Source organism: Psammomys obesus, unplaced genomic scaffold, assembly GCF_907164565.1.
Source record: "Psammomys obesus unplaced genomic scaffold, mPsaObe1.curated_primary_1811, whole genome shotgun sequence".
Lineage (NCBI taxonomy): Eukaryota > Metazoa > Chordata > Mammalia > Rodentia > Muridae > Psammomys > Psammomys obesus.
In genome coordinates this window covers 47,777,819-47,798,705 of record NW_026585644.1, presented here as the reverse complement: position 1 = coordinate 47,798,705, position 20,887 = coordinate 47,777,819, and the positions used below count along the sequence as shown (strand labels likewise).

The 20,887-nt window shown below is 39.8% G+C and overlaps 1 protein-coding gene and 1 pseudogene across 1 annotated transcript in view; both read left to right on the top strand.

Annotated features, from left to right (window-relative positions):
* Thada (THADA armadillo repeat containing) overlaps positions 1–20,887 on the top strand; it is a 296,591-nt gene that overhangs the window by 91,244 nt on the left and 184,460 nt on the right. The gene's annotated exons all lie outside the window — the stretch shown is intronic.
* The window catches only part of LOC129687143 (ATP synthase F(0) complex subunit B1, mitochondrial-like), a 29,422-nt pseudogene that overhangs the window by 3,959 nt on the left and 4,576 nt on the right, over positions 1–20,887 (top strand).

The following is a 20,887-nucleotide window of genomic DNA, read 5'->3' as shown; positions in this document are numbered from 1 at the left end:
TCCTATTATTCAAACCCACAAATATTTATTAGACTCTTGGGCTGCTGTCTCCCACCCAACAAATACATAGACTCTAATCAAGCTGATCTGTCTTTATTCCTTTGACTATGTTATACTTTTCCTTTGAGACACCCCCCCTCCCAGCTTTTGTGGAGGTTTTGTTTTTTTCTTTTTCCTACCCCTATTTTTTTTCTCAAGTTATACTTTCCATCCTTCAGATTCAGCTCCAGTGTATATAATCTCTGGATAGTCCTACCTGACCTGACAGTGGTATGCCTGGCTTGGGTCCCATGCTCCTTGTTCCCCATCACTTGGTCTGAATCTGCCTTTTGTAGCAGGAACAGTACAGGAGAGGTATGTTGAGACAGATGAATCTAGATGAACTTCATCACTTGTTAGTAGTGACCTGGTTTCCTCATCTCAGCATTCTCAGGAAATGGGGGCAGTACAGTCTGACTCTGTTGTGTCTTTGAGGAATAAAGTGATGGGGCTTGTGAAGAGCCCTGTGTTGGTGCTTGGGGTACAGGAGTTCTCATTCTCGTGTCTGTGTGTGCTTTTGTTGTCCTTGTTTTCTCTTTACAACCTGCACTGCTTTGGGTCCCAGCACTGAGAGCTGGGAAGTAGACACAGGGTCCCACCCTTAATCAAGAAGCTGTTTGCATTTGATACCTACAGACAAAGGAAAAATCAGGTTTTTCAGTGGAGTGTCAGTGGGTATATCAACCACACTCCAGGACAGGTGCCATGCTAAGAAGTAGTTAGCCAATACAAAATGGATTCCATGGTTCTTTTTTCCATGGTTTTCTTTTTTCTCTTTATTTGTTTGTGTTTGTGTGCAAGGGGGGTGGTTCTGTTTTGTTTTGGCACTTTTTTGCCTTATTGGTTTGTTTTTGTTTTTGTTTTGGGGGATGAAAGAGAGAGATGGTGCTTAATTTTTAAATTAATTGCATGAATAAACCCACTGTCTCAGTATTTGTTCTTCTCTGCTTCAGTACTCCTCTTTTTTTGCTGTTGTTGACATTTTGAGATAGGATATCATGTAGCCTGGGTTGGCCAGGAACTGGTTGAGGCCAAGCGCAACTTTGAACTTTTGCTCTCCTTGCTTCCATCTCTAGAGTACATAGGTTGCAGGCCTGCCTGCCAGCACTCTAGTTTATGCAGTACTGGGGATTGGTCCCAGGGCCTCCCAGATAGTTGGACAGCATGTCGCTGACTGAGCCACATCTACAGTATGACTCCTCCTTTTATACCTTACACATGGTATATGGTCTCCTGCAAATTAATTTTGTATCTCAAAGAAAAAACAACAAGGGTAATGCATTGTGGGTTTTGTGTGAGTCCCAGTATGCTGTGTAGATGCTGAGGACCTTTACTGACATTACCAGAACTTTTTCCCATGGTGAGTTGTTGCTTGTTCAGCCAAGTGGAGTATGTTACTTAGTAGAAACTCCTAAAAAGATCCACATTATACCAGATTTTGTTTTTCCGTACAGGGTTGTATTCATTAATATTTGTGAGAAACCTATGCTTAATAATAAGGCAAACTGCTGTAAATGAAAGCAGATCCTCACCCCTGTAATTGTCATGTGACTTGGATTAACAGCACCGTCACTCCCTTACTCACACCTGGGGTTTCCAAGCATTCTCAAAAGCTGGAACGGTGACTCCTGTTTCGTCACCGTGCGACAGGCTGTTTTCCTTTATTTAAAGTGTAAACAAAAAAATCCTGCATAAAGATTTCCACTTATTTTAACTAGTGACAGATGCTATGATCAGTATTTCTACTAAAGACCAATACTTTTAACATATACCTCAAGCCTCACAATTAAGCTTTTTGCCTTTCCAAGCATAACAGTTAACCAATAAACCAAAATATCAGCCTAGTCTGGCTTAGCTCAGCGCTCTTTTGATTTCTTCCAGTCTGTTTGATGTGGAGGCTTACTGAGATTTATCTACTGAGCTGTTCATAGACTGTAGGGTCAGGAGCGCTGGCTGCATTATATAAGATTCCACCAGTGACACAAGAGTGTAGACAGGCTCTGTAATGTGATGGCTTAGGTTGTTGTGCTAGTCCTTTTCTTTTTGAAAAGTTTGGAACTATTCTCAAACTTTTATTAATACTCAGTATTTTTTATGTTCTAATTTATACTGAAAGCTTTAAAAAAAGATGTGCTATAATTGGTTGTTTGCTAGAATTTTTTCAACATTTGGTAGAAACAGCTATACAAATGTGAAAACTTTTCCAGTTATTTGAAAAAGAAAATAAAAATAAAACTATATAGTGACAAGTCATAGATTCTCCTGTATACAGAAGCAAATGTCCTCTCATTATATTGTTCCTGGTTGAAATAACATTAGTCTACTCAGCTTTTTAAAAAGCCTACGGAATTTATTCACCTTATCGCATATGTTCCTAGGCATTCCCAATAGTATAATTGCCATGTTCTAGATGACATTTTTTTTTTTTTTGAGTTTCTGTGATTAATTTGCTACTTGTTTCATATCTGGTATGAAGCAGAATTGGTGTTATGACTCTTAACCTAGTTATTTTTCCAGTATATGAAATCTTTTTTGTTGACTAATACACACCATTTCTAAAAGTAGCAGTTTTGCCAGTGGTTTAATTGTGTCCTCTTTCCTGAGAGGCAGAGTAAAATTACTTAGGTTTACTCTGCTGGAGATAAATATATCAGGTCATATTAGAGGAATAATGAAGCACATCCACCCCCACCCCACCCCAGCTTCAGTGGCCTCAAATATCAACTGGGAACAGAAGTCCTAGGGTTTGTATGATTGTTAGTACTCTCCACACAACACTGAAAGAGTGCCTTGCACAGAGGAAAAGCACAGTGGGTTTTGTTGCCTTGCTGTGTGCAAAGTAATGTGCTGAGCAATGGAAGAAAAATAAGAGTAAGTCTTTAAGAATCTTTAGAGTCTGGGGCCAGAGAGATGGCTGATTGGTGAAAAGCATCTGCTTTCCTTGCAGAGGACCTGGGTTTGGTTCCTACAAACATCTTGATGGCTCACTCCAGTTTCAGACCAACCCCCAGTTCAGACAGCTGCAGGCACCAGGCTTGGATATGGTACACATATGCACATCCAGGTACTTATATATACAAAAATAAAAATATAGAAGTCTTTGAAAACAAAACAAAAAAAGCCTCTCAGAGTCAAATAGATTAGGTGTACTCCAAATTGCATGCCCCAGCCTGAGTACTCTGCTTCAAAGCCATTGTAGGGAAGAGTTTATAGTTGGAGATTATGGGTTAGGGAAGACTTCCTGTAAAAGTCAGGGTCTGAACTTGAGACATGAATAGAAGTTAGGCAAGTGAAGAAAAATTGTGAGTAGGGCAGTTTCTGAGTCTAATCGTGTCATCTATAGAGGTGCACATTGAGGAAACTAGTGGGATAATTTGCCTGCCTCTCCCTCCCTCCCTCCCTCTCGCTTCCTTCCTTGCTTCCTTCCTTCTTTGCTTCCCCTTTTCTATTTCACTCTCTCTCTCCCCTTCTCCCCTTTATGTATCTCAGGCTACCCTCAAGCTCACTGTGTAGTTATGTAGTTAAAGATGACAATGAACTGTGATCCTCCTTTTCTACCACTGAAGTTCTGTGATTATAGGTGTGAGCTACCACACCCAGTTTGCGTGATACTGGGAGTTGAATTCAGGACTTTATGCATGCTAAGCAGGCACTATACCAGCTGAACTACACCCCAAGCCTCCAAAGTTCACTTTTGACCCAAGACTTGAGATGCTAAAGGGAGATCCAGTGGAGCATATCCACTTGGTAGTTACACACATAGGGCCTGGAGCCTAGGAATGAGGTCTGGCCTCGACAGAGTAGTCTTCCATTTGTGTGTGGCATTTTATGCCCCAGTGACTAGGATCACCAAAGTGTCCAGGAAGCACCAGTAGTTAAATCTCTCAACAGAGATGGACTGTTTCAGTAATCAGAGTTGGAGGTGGGCTGTGTGCTTGTGTGTTTTAAAATCAGCAAGTATTTTGTTTTTTCTACAAATGGCTTGAATTCACCCAGGGAGGAAATGTGCTCCTGGGCTGCTCATCATCCCGAGACTCTGGGTAGCTGTGAGGAGGCATTTCACTTTCCCACCCCCTCAGCTTTCTTTGAGGAGGCTGATGATTCTTTGCTCAACCATTGGAGCTTAGTGGGGGAAGGTGGACCTCTTTTTGCTTTGTTAAGTTTTTGAGTGTTAAGTCCATAAATGTAATTGGAGAAATAATGAAAGTATCCTCTTAAACAAATTCAACGGATTTTAATTTTGCTGGCAAACTGTTATTAAGAAATTGTTTCGGAGATTTGTTCTCTGAGTAGGATTAGCTAACCTACATTTTTTCATTTGGAAAAGTAGTTCTTGAATCAGAAAGCAAGGTTGGAAGAATCATTTCCATTGCTTTATACAGTGCAGAGAAAACATATGAAACTGCCAGATGAAAGCCTTCCTTGTGATATGAGAAGCAGGGAAACAGAGAAAATATAATACGTTAGGGAAAGGATTCTCTTTATCCACTGTACCTGCTTTTATCTTCAATTCTGGAAAGCTCTGCCAGCAGGGTTGGTTTTTTTTTTTTTTTTCTTTCTTTCTTTTTTTTTCCACTCCTATTCTTGTCCTGCCAAGAGTTGCATATTTTTGGCAAAATGTTCATTACTGGCTAGGAGTGCACAAGGAAGCCTTTGCCAGAGAATTAAGCAAGCAGAAGTCTGTCAAAACAAATATTCTAGTTTGAAAATATAGTTCTGCAGGGGAAGGGGTGGGCAGTGGAAGAGGCCAGAGCATGCTCTGAGGCTGAGTATTCATTTCCTAAGAACCCTGAGTTCTGAAGGCTGCTGTTTGTCAGTGCTGGAGGAAGCAAGCCTGTGGCACATGAAATGTGCTGATGAGCAAGGATGGGTTCCTGGGGATGTGGGGTTTGTTCTTGGGTTTGATCTGCTGTTCATATGATGACAGCCTTTTCTAAGTGAAACATTTTGATAACAAATAGCCTTTTCAATTAAATTTAAGAGGTATTTAACAAAACTTATGTTTACATGGGAAAAACTCTGAAGCCTGAGGATGTTAAGTACACATAAACAAATCCTCACAGGAACACCAGTCCATTTCATAAGCATTTATTTGGCTAGGAAATGCCAACTTTATATGGCTCCAACGTTAAAAGTAGTCATTATTGATTCCAAAAAGCAAAACTTGCTTTTTCCTCTCTGACTTTTTCTTCCATTTGTTTCTTTGAGTATAGATTGGATAAGCTCAAGTGTTTTTAGATTCTCTCGTTATGTAGATACTCAGGGCTGTTACTAAAAAGTTACGCTTCAGGTTGGAGAAAACATTTGCTTGTGAGCTGACATTTCTGGTTGGACCTGCTGGGGTGGGTGTAGGTGTTAACTTTATTAAGCCGAGAGAGAGAGAGAGAGAGAGAGAGAGAGAGAGAGAGAGAGAGAAAGAGAGAGATTTTGTGTATAAATTGTATTTTAGTTTTTCAGGATTTTCTGACTGACCATGTACATGCTGCTGACGATATTTTCTAAGAATTTAAAAAAATAAATCATACCTTGTAATATTTCATCATGTGTAATAAAGCGTACTATGAATAAAGTTAAAAGCCTTAATATAATATTAGTAAAATACACATCAATTTATTCTTACCTCCTCGCGGCAGAACTTACTTAGACCTGCTGCCTAAATAATTCAAGGAACACAGGCCTGTGTCCAGAGCAAAAGAGGAAACCTTTTTGCCCTTTGATTCTGACTTCATCCACTTTAGTTACTGAAAGAGGGGTTAGTTAATGTAAAATTTCTTTAGTTTTAGTGATTCAGAAGAATAAAAATCTTTTGTGAGCTTCAAAAGATCATGCTGCACCATTGGCATTTGCCTTTAGTAAACGTAACATTTGTTTTCTAAAGAATTATAACAACATACTTAAATTCCAGAACAGTAAGCAAAATAGCTTAAGTTCACTGACTTGAAAAAACATTCTTTTATACTGCACGGTTCTAAAATAAATACTTAAAAGAAACAGAGAGCAAGCCATTCTATCTTGGATTTCATTTTCCTTCAGATAGAACAGCTAGAACAAACATTCTTGCTAGTTAACATTGCCTGTGTTTTTATGAAGTTAATAACTGACCTGTCAATCATGCCCTATATAAATACGGTAGTTGAATGCTTTCTGCTTTAGAAGCACTTTTATTTACAAGAGCTGCCAGCCAAGATTTCCAAAGCACTCCACGGGCTGTTTGCTTTGATCTGTTTTGAGGGCTGGTCTCTTTATACCTGTTGGTTTGCTCTTTATGGTACCTTTGTGTGATCAGGTATTGAGAGAGCAGATGTGCAGAATAAACATGTCTGACGGAAACCAGGGCTCAAGAGAAATCATGTAATTATGCACCAACAACTCTAGAAAAGAGAATATTTTCCTAAATCAACTTTGTTGCTGTTATGACAAGAGAACAGATGTCATGGTATTCACCCCAGAGAAGCTGGAGTTTTTATTTAACCCTCAGCTCCTAATGGAGTAGTGTGTGTCCCACCCGCTGCTCTCCAACTGCAGCTTGATGTGTTGTTGCAGGCCCTCCCAGGCTTTTGCCTTTGACCTTTTCTCACTTGCTCCTTCCTTAGGGAATGTTTACCACATGTGTACATGCAAATAACCAGTTCTCAGTGGGGAGAGCTATCTTTGCATTTTGAACTGGAAATGCCTTTTCACAGTTATGGTAGGTTTCGAAAAAGAATAGCTTTTGGAGGGTCGATTTGTGGCTTTGAAATGGAGTTTTACCCAATACTGAGAGAAACTGAATACTAACGGCCTCTTGCAGCCTTGAATGCAAGCATAGTCTTCAGTGAATGAAAGAAGGGAAGAAAAGAAGAGAAAGTGCAGTGCTTGCCTCCAAAATGACCTTGTCTGAGTAGTTTCTTTTCTTTTTTAATTAAGTGTTGCCTTAGCAATTCCCATGAATTACATTTGCATATTACTTTCCTCTAGGAAACTGAATGTTTAAATTTTGTAACTACTGTTTCTATGTAAAATTTCTAAGCTAGAAATTTTATCATTACTTAACAATGCCTTCAGAGGGGCGGTGGGTTTCAGAGCTGTTCACTGTGTGGGGGTAAGTCTTCATATTCTTTGGGCTTTCTCACCGGCCCTCTGGGTTAGATCCTGTACCTCCTGTAACACTGGCGTGAATCAGTTTTCTGTGGAAGGGTACCTGAGCTTGGCTTAAGGTTTAGAAAGTAGACTTTTTACTAATCAGTTTTCTCCTTTCTTTTGCCCAGAAAAATTCCCAATCTAGTATCTTTAACTGTTAATATTGCAGTTTGTTGGGTTTCTGGTTTATAGCTTTTAGATATTCCTGTCTCTGATAGTCAGCAGAGTAAATAATTCCTGAGTACCCTTGTTTCAGCAAGCTTCCTTGGGTACTTGCCAGAGTAAAACTATTTGGTAAATGTTAAAGTAGATTAAAGCTTGGTTTTGAACTCTGTTCTTCTGCATAGCCTTGTTGGGGAGCAAAGATAGGAAAGTTCTGAGGTTACCAGAAACTAGTACAAACTAGCTTTGTGGCCTATGTTGAGGCAGAAGCCTTTTAAAAGGTAGGAAAGGGCTGGAATCATCTTTGAGAATCTTTAAGTCTTAGTTGGAAGTGAAGCTACAGGGCAGCCAGACTCCAGGCCAGGGGAGCCAGAAGCAATTGCAGAAGATGCTACAGATTCCATGCCCTGGCTACCAGTGGAGAAACTGCTGCTGCAGATGTGCCAGGGATGATGGTGCATGTGTCTGGGGATGGGTTGGAAGGTGGGCGGGGATGCCCTTGAGGCTGCTTAGTTGACAGATCTGTGGAGTAGCCCTCCAGTGTTTTTATTTTACATTCATTCAGGGTGCAAGTCTGTAATTAAAATTTCTGAACAAAGACCCTATTAAGTTACACCATCCAGATTGATGACTAACAGCTCTCCTTCGAGGTACATAAGGAAATCTGTACTGCGTAAAGCAAAATACAGACTACAGTGAAGATTAACTCATAAGAGGGTGTTCTACAGTAGACTGCAGTGTTGCTTCAAATGGACCTTTCAGTGGTTACAGCACTTGGTCAGGTATATGCGATTTACCCTATGAACTAAAACAGTCTTGGTGGTAGACCTTATTTAAATACCCATGAAAATATGTGCATTTCTAACTAATAGTGTCTTTAAAAGTGTTCTCTCAGGCCAGTGAGATGGCTCAGTGGCTAAAGATGCTTGTTACCAAGTGTGACACCCTTTGTTTGATCACTGGGACCCAAATGGTGGAGAGAACCAACTTATACAGGTTTTCCTTTGATCCCACACATCCTATGACTTTTATGCATGCAAACACACAGACATAGTAGCACACACACACTAATAAAAAAATAAAATGCATTTCTTTAAAAGCTTAGTATTATATTTTGAGATAGGGTGTCCTATATAGACCAGGCTGCCTCTGCCTCCTGAATGCTGGGGTTAAAGGTGTGTGCCACCATTCCTCTCAGCCTTAAATAAAATGTAATTTAATAAATTCCCTATCCTCTTTTGTGTAGGCACCATATACTTAACTTAAAACAGTTTCAGACAGACCCAAGCACAGTTTATGGTGTTTATTCCTGGGCCAAAAGTTCAGGCAGCTTCCCAGAATTTGAGAAATAAGAGTTCAGATTGGTTAGCTTGGCATGTCAGACCTCCAACGTCCAGCCCCCTTTTCATTGTTCTAAGCAAGCTGAGGGCATCTGCCTCAACAATCTCCATGCTATCCCCTTTCCTAACGGCTTTCTTCGTTCTTCTTCAGCCTCCCAAAGTCCTAAGAAAGGTAAATCCTCACTGTCCTTTAAGACCAAGGGTCATCTGAACAGTGTATGATGTTCTGTTTTTCAAGGCCTGTCAGCCTCCTAGTTTACCCTAGCTCAAGTGAACCTGGCCTTCCTGGAAAGCTCTCTGGGCTCTTGCCTACTACCCAGGCCTTCAGAGCAATATTACGCTTTTTCGGTTGCTTTTCCTTTTTTCTGTTCCTTTTTGTCTTATTTTGTAAAGCCGATTAAAAATTCCTCAGGGCCTAGAATTATCTTCTATATGATCTTTTCTGGGGCAGTTAGCATCATAGTTAATACTTGTTTGTCAGCTGTTGATTATGGGCTTTGTGTCTCAGGACCAGGGCTTGATGGATTTGTAGTCTCTAAGATGGACTATTTTCAGAACCACTGGGTACCTTTGTACCAGGTTTCATTTTTGGCCTGTCAATACAGTAGTGGAAAAGCTCGACCTAACTCTGCCCAGAACATCTAGTTTCCAAATCTTTACATGAGCAGAATGGTGTTACAGTCACATACTGGAGCACTTTCCCCTAGGCACTGCCAGCTCTTTCTCATGCTGACTGGCTGACCAATGGCCAGTGTTCCTCAGATCTCATTTCAGCTTTCTGAGTTATTTTTTATTTTTAATTAAAGGGGAGCTTATTTCTAAGACTTCTTTTGGACCAAGGGCAAGTGAATATTCATGAAATGTTTGCTTTCTTGACTTTAATTTACTTCAGCAGGTGATAACTTAGGTGGGATTATGTCTTGACAGTGATCCGACAAGGTTCCTGTTCATGGTAGTTATTGACTTTTCCAGTGTTAGCCGTTTATAGATAACATGGAGCCAGCATCCTAGAATTCACACCATATAAGGAACTGGCTTTCTTTTAATTCTGTGTTTTGAGTTTGAGAAGTTGCATATTTTGCCAAGTTGGGACTTTGAAGCATGCAGTGCTTAACTCATCTGATCTGAAAATTACTGGTGAAATGGCTGCCAAATGCAAAGCCAAGTCTAAATAGTGAGCTGCCTAGTATGACTGGCACAGCATGCTGTAAGCTTCTGAAAGCTCATATATACCAGAATAAGGATTTTAATAAGCCATTGCAGGCCTGTACACAGTGGGCAGTCTTTCACATTTACATAGCACCTTTGACCTGCTGTGTATATTCATTCATTGGTTTATTGTTTTTGTTTTTCTTCTAGGAGCTAGACTTGATGGGAGGCTCATAGGAAACAGTAACAAGCAATCATAAGATAGTTTGACTCTGATTGTTGAGACAGGGTCTCTTGTTGTCCAGGTTGGCCTGGAATGTACCTCTCAAGTCAAGTGTGCACCACAACTCTAGTGCTCTTATTGTCTTGATGTTTAGTGTCTAGCCTGGTTTCTCTTAGTATGTCATCAACTTCTGGGACTTTGTCTCCTTCACTGTTGTATCTAGGGCACCAAGGGCGTCCTTTGCCTGACATATCTCAGAACTTTGGTATTTGACTGAGACCTGAATGAAAGTCTTCTGTGAAGGCTTTAAGTATTGTTGTGAGAGCACATGGGCTACCTCTTGTCATCTGAGCTTGTGGGGATGGATCAAGGAAAACGTCTCAGAGCAGAGAAGGATCTGGGGGAAAATATGCCAAATGAAGAAGAACAGCTTGGGATGAATGGGGGACATTACCAGACAGCTTGAGGGCATGGGAGCAGGCGAGTGTTTTAAAGTGTGGGTTTAAGAGGATTAGGTTTGTTTTAGGTGATCATTTTGGCTGCTGAATGGAGACACACTGTAACTGGATTGGAACTGAAAGCTGAAGGCTGGGAGAGCGGTACATTGATTTGAGAGGTTTTGTTGGTTAGAACAGTGTAGACTTTTGAAACTCAGGCTTTGGGATTTCATGTACCAGCAGTTGTTTGTTTGTTTGTTTGTTTGTTTGTTTGTTTAAATTGAGAATCAGCATAATACAAGTTTTTCAAAGTAGAACCTTTCATTTTTCTAAATAAGAACATTAAACTACTTGGTCACAATAGTTTCATATAGGATATTTCAGCAGACATATATACCCCAAGTTCTAAAAAAGTTAGCCATTTAGCCATTTAAACTTAGCTTCTCCCTGCTTCTGTGTGTGTATGTATGTACCTATGTATATATGTATATCTGTATCTCTGTTCTTCCCATTGACTTACCTCATTTGATCCCACTGTTAACTGGAAAGGGTGTGTAGATTAGCACAATTATCCTTGTTAAGTAGATGAGGAAACTGGATTCAGACTTACCTACATCATATATCTGATGAATAGCAGAACTGAAACCACCATTCAAGATATGGGAACCCTCACACTGTTTTGGTTTTGCTCACAATTTCAGGGAAGAAAGGAGAAGGAACCCTGGCCTCATGATGAGTCATATCTTTCAGATCAAAACATATATGACCTGTCCTTAGACAAAAACAGAATTTTAATGATGACTTCTTGATTCATCTTTATCTTACAACATCATGCATTACCAATCCATGAACTTGAGTAACCTTACTAAGTAGGCCAGAGGATGCTAAGTAGCTTTTTCAGCTGTATTTTCATTTCATCCTCTGCGGCTCTCGTCTTTTCTATAAATAAGCTTTGACCTTCGTTCTCCTGGGTTTTGCTGTGAGAATGGTACTACATGGTAAGGTTGTGTGAATGTGTAGGGCATTTATATCCTGTCACCACTTTCTTGCTTTAAAATTAAAAAAAAATATTTCAATCTCTTCTCTAGTATGCTTGTAGATTAAATTTGATACATATAAACTTAAAAATGGGATAAATTTTATAGCAGTCTTATTTTTTTTGTAGAATGGGTAAGAAAGGAAGTGGATAAAGAACAAAATTAGACTTAAGGAGGGAAAAACTGAAGCAATAACGATTTGAATTAGACAAAAGGAAAAACATGTGTAGAAAATATGTGTGGGCGCTTCCCTGAGATGGCTTCATAAACAGCACTGCTGTGCGTCACAAGTCCTCTGACCTATGAAACACTGGGTGCATCTGAAAATAAAGTAGGTACCACATCAAAACTAGCAGTAATTTTTCCTTCAACTAGGTATTTTTGTTTAATCTTTCTTTATGTCAGTCACTTTTTTGCTTTCTGGCAAATACGAGATTTTTTTTTGAAACCTTTTAAGAGTGATACATTAAATTATTTCAATGTAAACTCAGTCAGTGATCAGTCCATTGTAATTAATTATAAAATAATGAAAGAACAATTTTCTTTTCCAAGGATGAAATAAGTACTTACTGTAGTAGTTGTGCCTTTTTATGTCTGTGTTCAGGCTTAGAAGTGTATGTTTTAACTACCAGAATAGACACATCAAAAGGAAACATTGTTTTCTGGTAATGGGTGGGCAGAAGATTGTAAAAGCAGCACCATGTTTGTCTCCTTTAGTCACTGTGTGTGTGTGTGTGTGTGTGTGTGTGTGTGCGTGCGTGCGTGCGTGCGTGCGTGCCTGTCTGTCTGTTTTTATAAATGCTAACTATAGTTATCCCTTTGGGTAGCTTCCCTTTTTTGGCCTTTGGTAATTAATACGTCCAGTGTTAAGTGAAACAATTTAGTGTTTGATCCCTGAAAATTATAGGTGTTAACTTTTTAAAAATGCTGTGTAAAATTTCATGACAGACTTAAAATCAATCATTTTTAAGTGTATTTTATGTATTTTGAAAAGCTATCTGTACCGTGAAAAACAAGTTAGTTGTATTCTCTGATCAGTTGGGCTTTGGTATGTTGACCTTCATAATAATTTATACTAATATCTGCTTTCTTCCTTTCATCTCCTCTTCAAAGTAGGGAGGAAGGGGAAGAGGACTGGGGGGCAGGACCCAAGGCCAAAGAGCAGTGGTTTGTAATCTGTGGGGAAGGAACAAAGTTAGATTGTGCATGTGTTATCTCTGTTCTCACAGAAACTCCACTGAGCAGGCATGACTATTCCTGTCTTAGAGAAAACAGATGGGAGGGCGGTGGCAGGGATAGGCAGATCTCACACACACACACACACACACACACACACACACACACACACACAGTCATGAGCAGTCACTCTTTCACACTCCTTTTCCACATAAGTTCCCTCATTCCTGACCCAAAGCAGAATAAATATAGGACACATGGTTTCAGATTTTATTTCCTGTATAGTAGCAGCCTTTTTTTAAAATAAAATTTTCACATTACTTACAAAAATTGCCATTAGAATAGACCTAATATAGAAAAATATAATACTTGAACTGCCTTAGTTTTGTGACATGTTGTTTGATTTGCCTGAACTCAGAGCATTTTATTTTAAATATAATTACTTAATGAGGATAGACGTTTTGCTTAACATTTGTGAGTTGTGTATGTTTTATGTAGGAGTAATTGGAGCATTTCTATACTCAGGATATTTACTGAGCAGTGTCTTTGCAAGGTTAGAGCGACTTGTTAGACCCCCAGCGTCAGTGAGTCCCTTTTGAAAAGGTGAAGTAGCAGTGCACAGTGCTCTTGCCATGTATGCAGCGCCTCTGCCAGATTGCAGTGAGTGCAAGAGATGGTCTCAGGACCAAGGTCGTGAAGTCAGAAAGACTCACCACATGTTACCAGCATTGTGGCCGTCAGGTACAGCCCGTAAAGACTGGTTCCCTGGAAGGACTTCTTGCCTCTCTCCTGTTATTCCCCATTTCTTTGGAGTCAGGGCTGAATTGTGCTGGGAGTGAAAGAAAAAAGTCAACTTTTAATTTTGTGCTTAGAGTAGGTGTTCTTCAGAGTCACATAGAAGTTAATTTGTCTAGACAGGTCTAAACTACAATAGAGCATGTCTTTTAATAAATACCCTTGCACCATACTGCTTATCCAGGTGGTCTTCATTTAGGTCCTTTGCTTGTTGCTAACCTGCCTTCTGGCTTGTACTTGCATAGATAGCACTTAGTGTTTCTTTTTCTAACTGACAGAATTATTGTTTACTATGAGATGGAGGGGAGTTGAGGGGAGAAAGGGCACTCCGTGTAGATGTGTTAGGAGGAAAAAAGAATATAATATATTTAATTATTCTATAATAATACCAAGAATACTGTCTATTACAGTCAGTAATAGAGGAAAAGTAAAAATTCAGAAAGGACTTTATTGGAAGCAGATACAGAGATCAGGGACCAGAAGAAAACAGAACAAGATGAGGTTTTGTTTTGCATCTTCTCTCCTGAGTTTTTTTTGAGCCTGAGTGACCTGTTTTTCTTGCCTTGGCCTCCTGAGTACTAGGATTACAGGTGTGTGCCTCCTTGCCATACCTAGAATGATACTCTTAAAGAAGCAATGTGAACATAAGAAAGTGTAAGAAATTTAAAATATGATCATTCATGTGAAATGTTAATTTCTGTTGACAGAACGCAGAGTAAAAGAACTCTTGAGAAGTTGAACTAAGGAGGTTGAGGAGGATACGGGAGAGAAAAAAAAATGAGATAATTATTCCAGTTATTCAATATCCAGTTTAAGAATTCGGAAAGGAGAATAAAATGTGGATAGAAAAATTATGGCAGGCATAGCTCATGAAAATGTCCTGGGACTGAAGAGCATGAATCCCAACACAGTGAATAGAAGACAGTGCACACCAGGTACTGACGTTGAGAGTTGATAATAGTGCTGATGAGGAAAACCTAATAATTTAGACACTGAGAATGAAGCACTGCACAGCAATAGCCTTAGAAATTAATGGAGTGGGGGGGGGGGCTACAAAGATGATGACTCAGCAGTTAAGAGACTTGTTCTTACAGTGGACCCAAGTTTAGTTCCCAGCACCCACATGGTGGCTCATAACCAACCAAAACTCCAGTTCTGTAGGATCCCAGGCTCTCTTCTGCCAACATGGGCATCAAGCATGCACATAGTACACAGACATACAGACAGATACAACACATGAAAATATTTTTTTAATTACAAAAAAATTAATGGAATCATACCCTTAAAATTCTGGGAATATATATATTTTCATTCCTGCTTTTCTGTATTTGGCTAAAATTATTACCTAAACGAAGATAAAAAGAGTATATTTTTATTTTAAAAAATGTGTGTTTTAAGGACAAGGAAGATAGTACTTTTTTTTTTATTCTGCTACTGAGTCATAAGTATGGCATCTAAACATCAATTAAAATAATCTGGCAAACAATATTATTCAACTGGCGTATGTTTGCCATTCTTTCAGAACAGCAGAAGATACTGTAGTACAGTTTGGCGTTGTATATGTATATATAAGATCTCTATAATGGACAAGATTTGATATTTTCTTGCCTTTTTTAAATGAGCATATATTAATTGTAGTTAATAGAAAATTCAAGGTAAAGAAAAGAGACTTGATTTATTCTTTTATTTAAAAAAAAAAGTAGGCAATGCATGGTTTGCCTGTCTCCTCTCTGGTGGGGTGTGTAGCTAAAGAGAAAGCACTGCCCCAGCCTTTGAGGGACTTGGAGTCTGGTTATTTGGGAAGACAGACATGGAAGGGAATGGGAACAGAACGTCCAAAGCCAGCCTCCGTGTGATTTCAATGGGCAGGCTGCTTTGGGGCCAAGTGGATGGTGTTCTGGGATCCACAAAGGTGGCAGCCTGACTTCAGAGCACTCTAAAAACTCAGTTTTCATGAGAAGAGCAAACACAAGACTCTGATCTGAGAATGTCTAATGTAATACAATACATTTTATTTGCATTTCAACAGAAACCAACCTGCTTCCTCCCACTACCCCCCCCCCCAATCCCAACCCCTTATCCCAGGAGCCAGGGATTTTTGCTTTTTTTAAAATTAATATTAATAAGAAAAATGAGATATACTTATTCCAGATTATATTTTTGGCTTAACAAATGGCTAAGATGTTCAATAGTGTTCTTTCTCCAAGTCCAAGCATTGGCTTTCCCCCTTTGTCTGGAGATCCAGCCAATCTGTGGAAACTATTTCATATTTTGAGTACTTGTGGACAGGTGTGTGGGGAGACTGAATTCTCTGGTCTGAGATAGACCAATGAGTAGGGGCTTGCTTAATTCTGTGGCAGAGGAAACTCATACTGTATATTAAGTATTCTGAATCTTCCTGTACTTAGTTGTTGTGAAAATATCTCAGTGGACATCACATCCTACTAGGTATGGACAGCATTGAAGTAGAGTAGATTTTACTTGTTGTCTGTTTGGTTTTTAGTTTTGTTTTTCTTTGTAAATAAATCTTGGCCTGCAAATCCCCAGACTTTAAAAAAATGTGCTGGGGGAAATGGAGCATTGAGCTTTATTAAGAGCAAATACTTGTTCCCTCTCCTTTTCTGATTTAATTTGCATGAAAGTTAGAAGCCTAAAGGGAGACAAAGGAGGTCAAAGGTATTTTATTGTGTTGGTAAGATTCTCTTAATTTGAATACAGGAGAGACTGGAGGCTTAGGACCAAATGGAATTATCTGTGGTCCAGTGATCCCTGGAAATGCTTTGTGAGAGCAGATAGTAGATTTTTACAGACTGGTTTGGCTGGTGGTTTCTCTGCTAATGCCCTGCTTAGATTCAGTGGGTGGCCCTGACTCAGTGTGTAGGAGTAAGAAGCTCAGGTAGGGAGCCTTTATCTGACTGGACCAGGCCGACTGACAGTATAAAGAGATTGCTGTCTGAGCAAACCACAGGGGCATGAAGTCCTTTGAAAACTGACCTGGCTGGGTCACACTCTGTCCTCAGCTTGCTAAACAGCTGCCTGGCCTGGAGTAGGGGTACCTGCCAGCTTCATAGAAAGCTAGGGTAACTGGTCCTGTACTGCACCCAACTTGTGTTTCCATCTTAGGAAGCTCACATAATTCCTAATGATTAATAATTCAAGTAGATATTCTTTAGGGGTAGTTCCTAGTTCTAGCATGGTCCTTGAATTCTGGAATTGTGGTGTCTCACCTTCCCTTGTATGGCTTGAGTTGGCAAATTAATATTAACCTTAGTGAAAATATCTGTATAATTTAGGATAGAAACTTAAAGGGTAGCAGAGAGAATTAAAGATGATAGAAATACTGGGCTTTACGTGAGTCTATTAATTCTTAATGAATGATATAGAAATTGCTAGATGACAGCCCAGAAGTATGCTAGATCAGCAGACAACAACTGAACGTCAGTACATGTGCGGGGTCTGAATAGCAAGTTCAGTTACCCAGGGAGAGTTTGATCTTTTGTGTATCCAGAGGCAGGATGATGGGACGTGAATCCTCTGATTGACAAGACAGCTCATTCTTATTTGGGGCAGGGTTTGTAGAATGGGTTGCTAAGGGAACTAGAAGGAGGACGGTTTTTGCTAAGTGCCTGTGATGCTCTGTCTTTCTGGATTTGGGGGTTAAAACAGAAACAAGGATGTTTAGGTGTCAAGGAAGCAACATTCTAGTGAGGAGATAATTTTTTAATGTATTTTTTATTTATTACAATTTATTTACTTTGTATCCCATCTGTAGCCCCCTTCCCCTCCCAATCCTGCCCTCCCTCCATCCTCTCCTCCCATGCCCAGTCCACTGATAGGGGAGGTCCTCCTACCCTTCCATCTGACCCTAGCCTATCAGGTCTCATCAGGATTGTCTGCATTGTCTTCCTCTGTGGCCTGATAAGGCTGCTTCCCTCTCAGGGGGAGGGGATCAAAGAGTTAGCCACTGAGTTCATGTCAGAAACAACCCCTGTTCCCCTTACTAGTGTGCCCACTTGGACACTGAACTGCCATGGGCTACATTTGTGCAAGGGTTCTAGGTTAACTCCATGAATGATTCTTGAAAGTCTCAGAAAAGACACCTGTGCCAGATTTTTTGGTTCTGTTGCTCTCCTTGTGGAGCTCCTGTCCCCTCCAGGTCTTTCTAAGGAGATCATTTTTAAGCATGCTTCATTATACAAAAGCCAAAGCTTGTGAGGTAGAGAATAGTGGGAAGTAGTAAATCCTGCTTAAGCCAGAGAGGCTAGAAATATGGGGATGATGGGAAGTAAGGAGCGAGGGAGAATTCTGCCCTGAAAATCTTGCAAAATCTTAACTGTACCCCGAAGCTCATGGTTGTAGGGCCTTTTCCTGTAAGAAAAAGGAGACCACGCTGTGATGGGTGACATCGTAGCTGTGCTTCCTCCACAACAGTTGCGGGTTTTTTCAGTGCAGTAACACCTTCTAGCATGATAGCATGCACATAACACACTTTACCATCTCTGCCATTTCTGAATGCACAGCTCAGTGATAGTAAAGATGTTAACATTGTTATATCATTATTATTACTACCCATCTCTAGACTGCTTTTTTATCTTCCAAAAGGAAAGTACCATAAAACAGTACCCTCCATTCCCCTAACTCCTGGTGGTCACAATTTTATTCACTTATTTTAAAAACTATGTAACAAATTAATTTTTAATGTGCTATGATCAGATTCATACCACATCACAAAATTTTCCTGAAATATAGGACAGAATCTTGAGTCTCTTAAGAGGTATGATTATTGTATGGTGTGCAGCCCACTCTAGGCCATTGCCAGACTGTCATGTTTTCAGCAGCATAGCTACCGAGCCACGGCTTTGCAAGCACTGTCCTCAATGGGTTCTTCAAGGAGAGTCTTGGCTCTGTGCCTTTGATGGTACCATGTTCTTTCAGCACGTACACCACAGCTTCATAGGAGTAGCCACTCTTACTCTGGATGCTACAGAGCCTGGCTGTGGGACATTTCCAAAGAGGTTTGTCTAGAAAACAAAATGTAAACTTACAAACCAAAGTTATAATAATATTTACCTTAAACTAATAGTTTGTTTACTTTTAGATTTTTCAAGACAGGGTCATGCTATGTAGCTGTGCTGTCCTGAAACTCACTTTGTAGACCAGGCTAGCCTCAAACTCACAGAGCTCCCCCTGCCTCTGCCTCCCAAGTGCTGGGATTAAAGAGATGCACCACTATATCTGACTTTTTTTTCCTCCTTGATGCCCTAGTTGCATATGCTAGGATGTAGCACAGCCAGTCAAGCATTGCATAAGCTGGGCTGCTGGAACACACCTGCATTCAGAGAAAGTAGGTTCAGAAATGCACACTGTCCTTGGTGATTTTGCCTCTTTTTAAAAAGTATTAGGTGCTGACATTTTTGGGATTATAAAAGTGATGTCATAAAAAGAACTACAGGCAACCAAGGAATGCTGAGAGCAGAAGAAATAGTCTTCCTCAGGGAAGAACACTTAAATTAGTTATCTAATATCAAATGGTCAGATCTGAAACATATACATACAAATAACATTACATGGACTGAACCAGTTGTATTTATAGCAACCCCTAAAGGAAAAGAAATCATGAATTTGAAAGAGAGCTGACGATGAGGTTATGGCAGACAGCATTGGGTATGGTTGGAAGAGGGAAAGGCAAGGGGAGAAATGATGTAATTATTAAAAAAAAGTATAAATTTAAAAAGTCTTTGGATTATAAAAAGAACCAAATTGTATATCTCTTACATATCTCATTCCAAAGTAAAGAAAACTCAAATTGTAAAAATAAAGCCCTTGGTTTATTTTTTAAGAAAAGTGAAGTCATAAAGTTCAATAATGCTGGCTTTCTTAATTGCCCATCTACCTTTTTACCAGACAGTGTTGCTTCTTAATGTGACTTTAGGTCTTTCCTGGTGCCTTTTATTCCCCCACCCACCCCATTTTCCAACTGCTTATCTCATTTTTTAATATTTATTTTTTATTGGTTTTTTGTGTGTATATGAATTTAACATCATGTACCACAATCCCACTCATCTCCCTGTTCCCTTGTACGTGCCTTTCACCCTTCCAGTCTTCTCCCCAAAAAGGAGAAAAAAAATCTCATTGTAGAAGCTACAGTGTGACCCACAGTATACTCTTTGTCCAAACTTCTTTGCTTGCAAATGTTTATCGTAATGAGTCATTGGTTGGAGGCCTCTGGCTTCTGCTATACTATCAATACTGGATCCTCATTGAGACTCCTCTGGGTTATTCTGTTGTTGCCCTGTATCATGGAGATTCTGCAGCTTTGGATCTATAGGACCGGCCCCTTTATGTGCTCGGAAATTCATAGATGAGGTAGAAATTGGGGTGGGTCTTTGTGGTGTCACATAGGTCCCTTAGGCTCAGCCAGCATTTCTTAAACTTTTGTTTCTGTCCTTTAGACACAGTCCCTCCGTGTCCTTTATCCACCTTGGTAGTCTCCTCTTTCTTTCAGTGAAATTTCTACTTTAGCCATTCTCCTTTTCAGCTCTAGAGTTTCTTCTATTATTTATTTAGGCTTTTCTCTGTGTAGTGATCTGTTTTGTTAATGTATTGTTTCCTTGACTTTTTCCTTGTCTTTAATTCCTCAAACATCTTTAAGACAATTGTTTTAAAGTCTTCGTCCAGCCAGTCCACCCACTGGTTTTTCACAGGGAAAATTTGTTGTATTTTTTTCCCCTGTGAATAGGTGATACTTTTAAGATTCTTTGTGTGCCCTTATGATTTTTCTTTTTGTTTAAATCTGTATATTTTAATCTACTCTAAGTCCAGCAGTCAGACCCTCCCCTCTCTCAGGGTCACTGATTTCACTGGGTTTTGATTGTTGAAGCCTGTGTCGGTGCTGGGAATCAGCCTGAGGTAAACATAAGTTCTTTTTAGGTCTTTTACAGCACGAACCTTCTCTGGGTATGTGGGCTTACCAGCTTTCAAAGCGGGAGACACTGGAGCCAGGTTTCAACACATGATTCTTTACACAGAGGCACTTTAGACCATATACAAGCCCAGCAGGTAATCTGCTGAGGTGTAATAAATCACTTAGATACCTGAAAAAGGAAGTTCTGAGAGACAGGGGAGAAATTGTGTGACCACAGAGGCAGAGACTGGAGTAATGAAGGTAGCCACAAGCTAAGAAATGTTGGTTATCACCAGAAGCTGCAAGAGGTGAAGGTAAAATTCTCTCATCCAGCCTCCAAAGGTACCCTGCTGACAACTTCAGTACTGATTTCGGATTACCAGTCTCAAGAACGTAGTAATTCAACATAATAAAGTAACTTGTATGTTCCTTGTTACTGACTCTTTTCCACAGTCTAACTCAGTGCCTTTAATTATAGCACTTTGCTGCACAACAAACCACCCTAA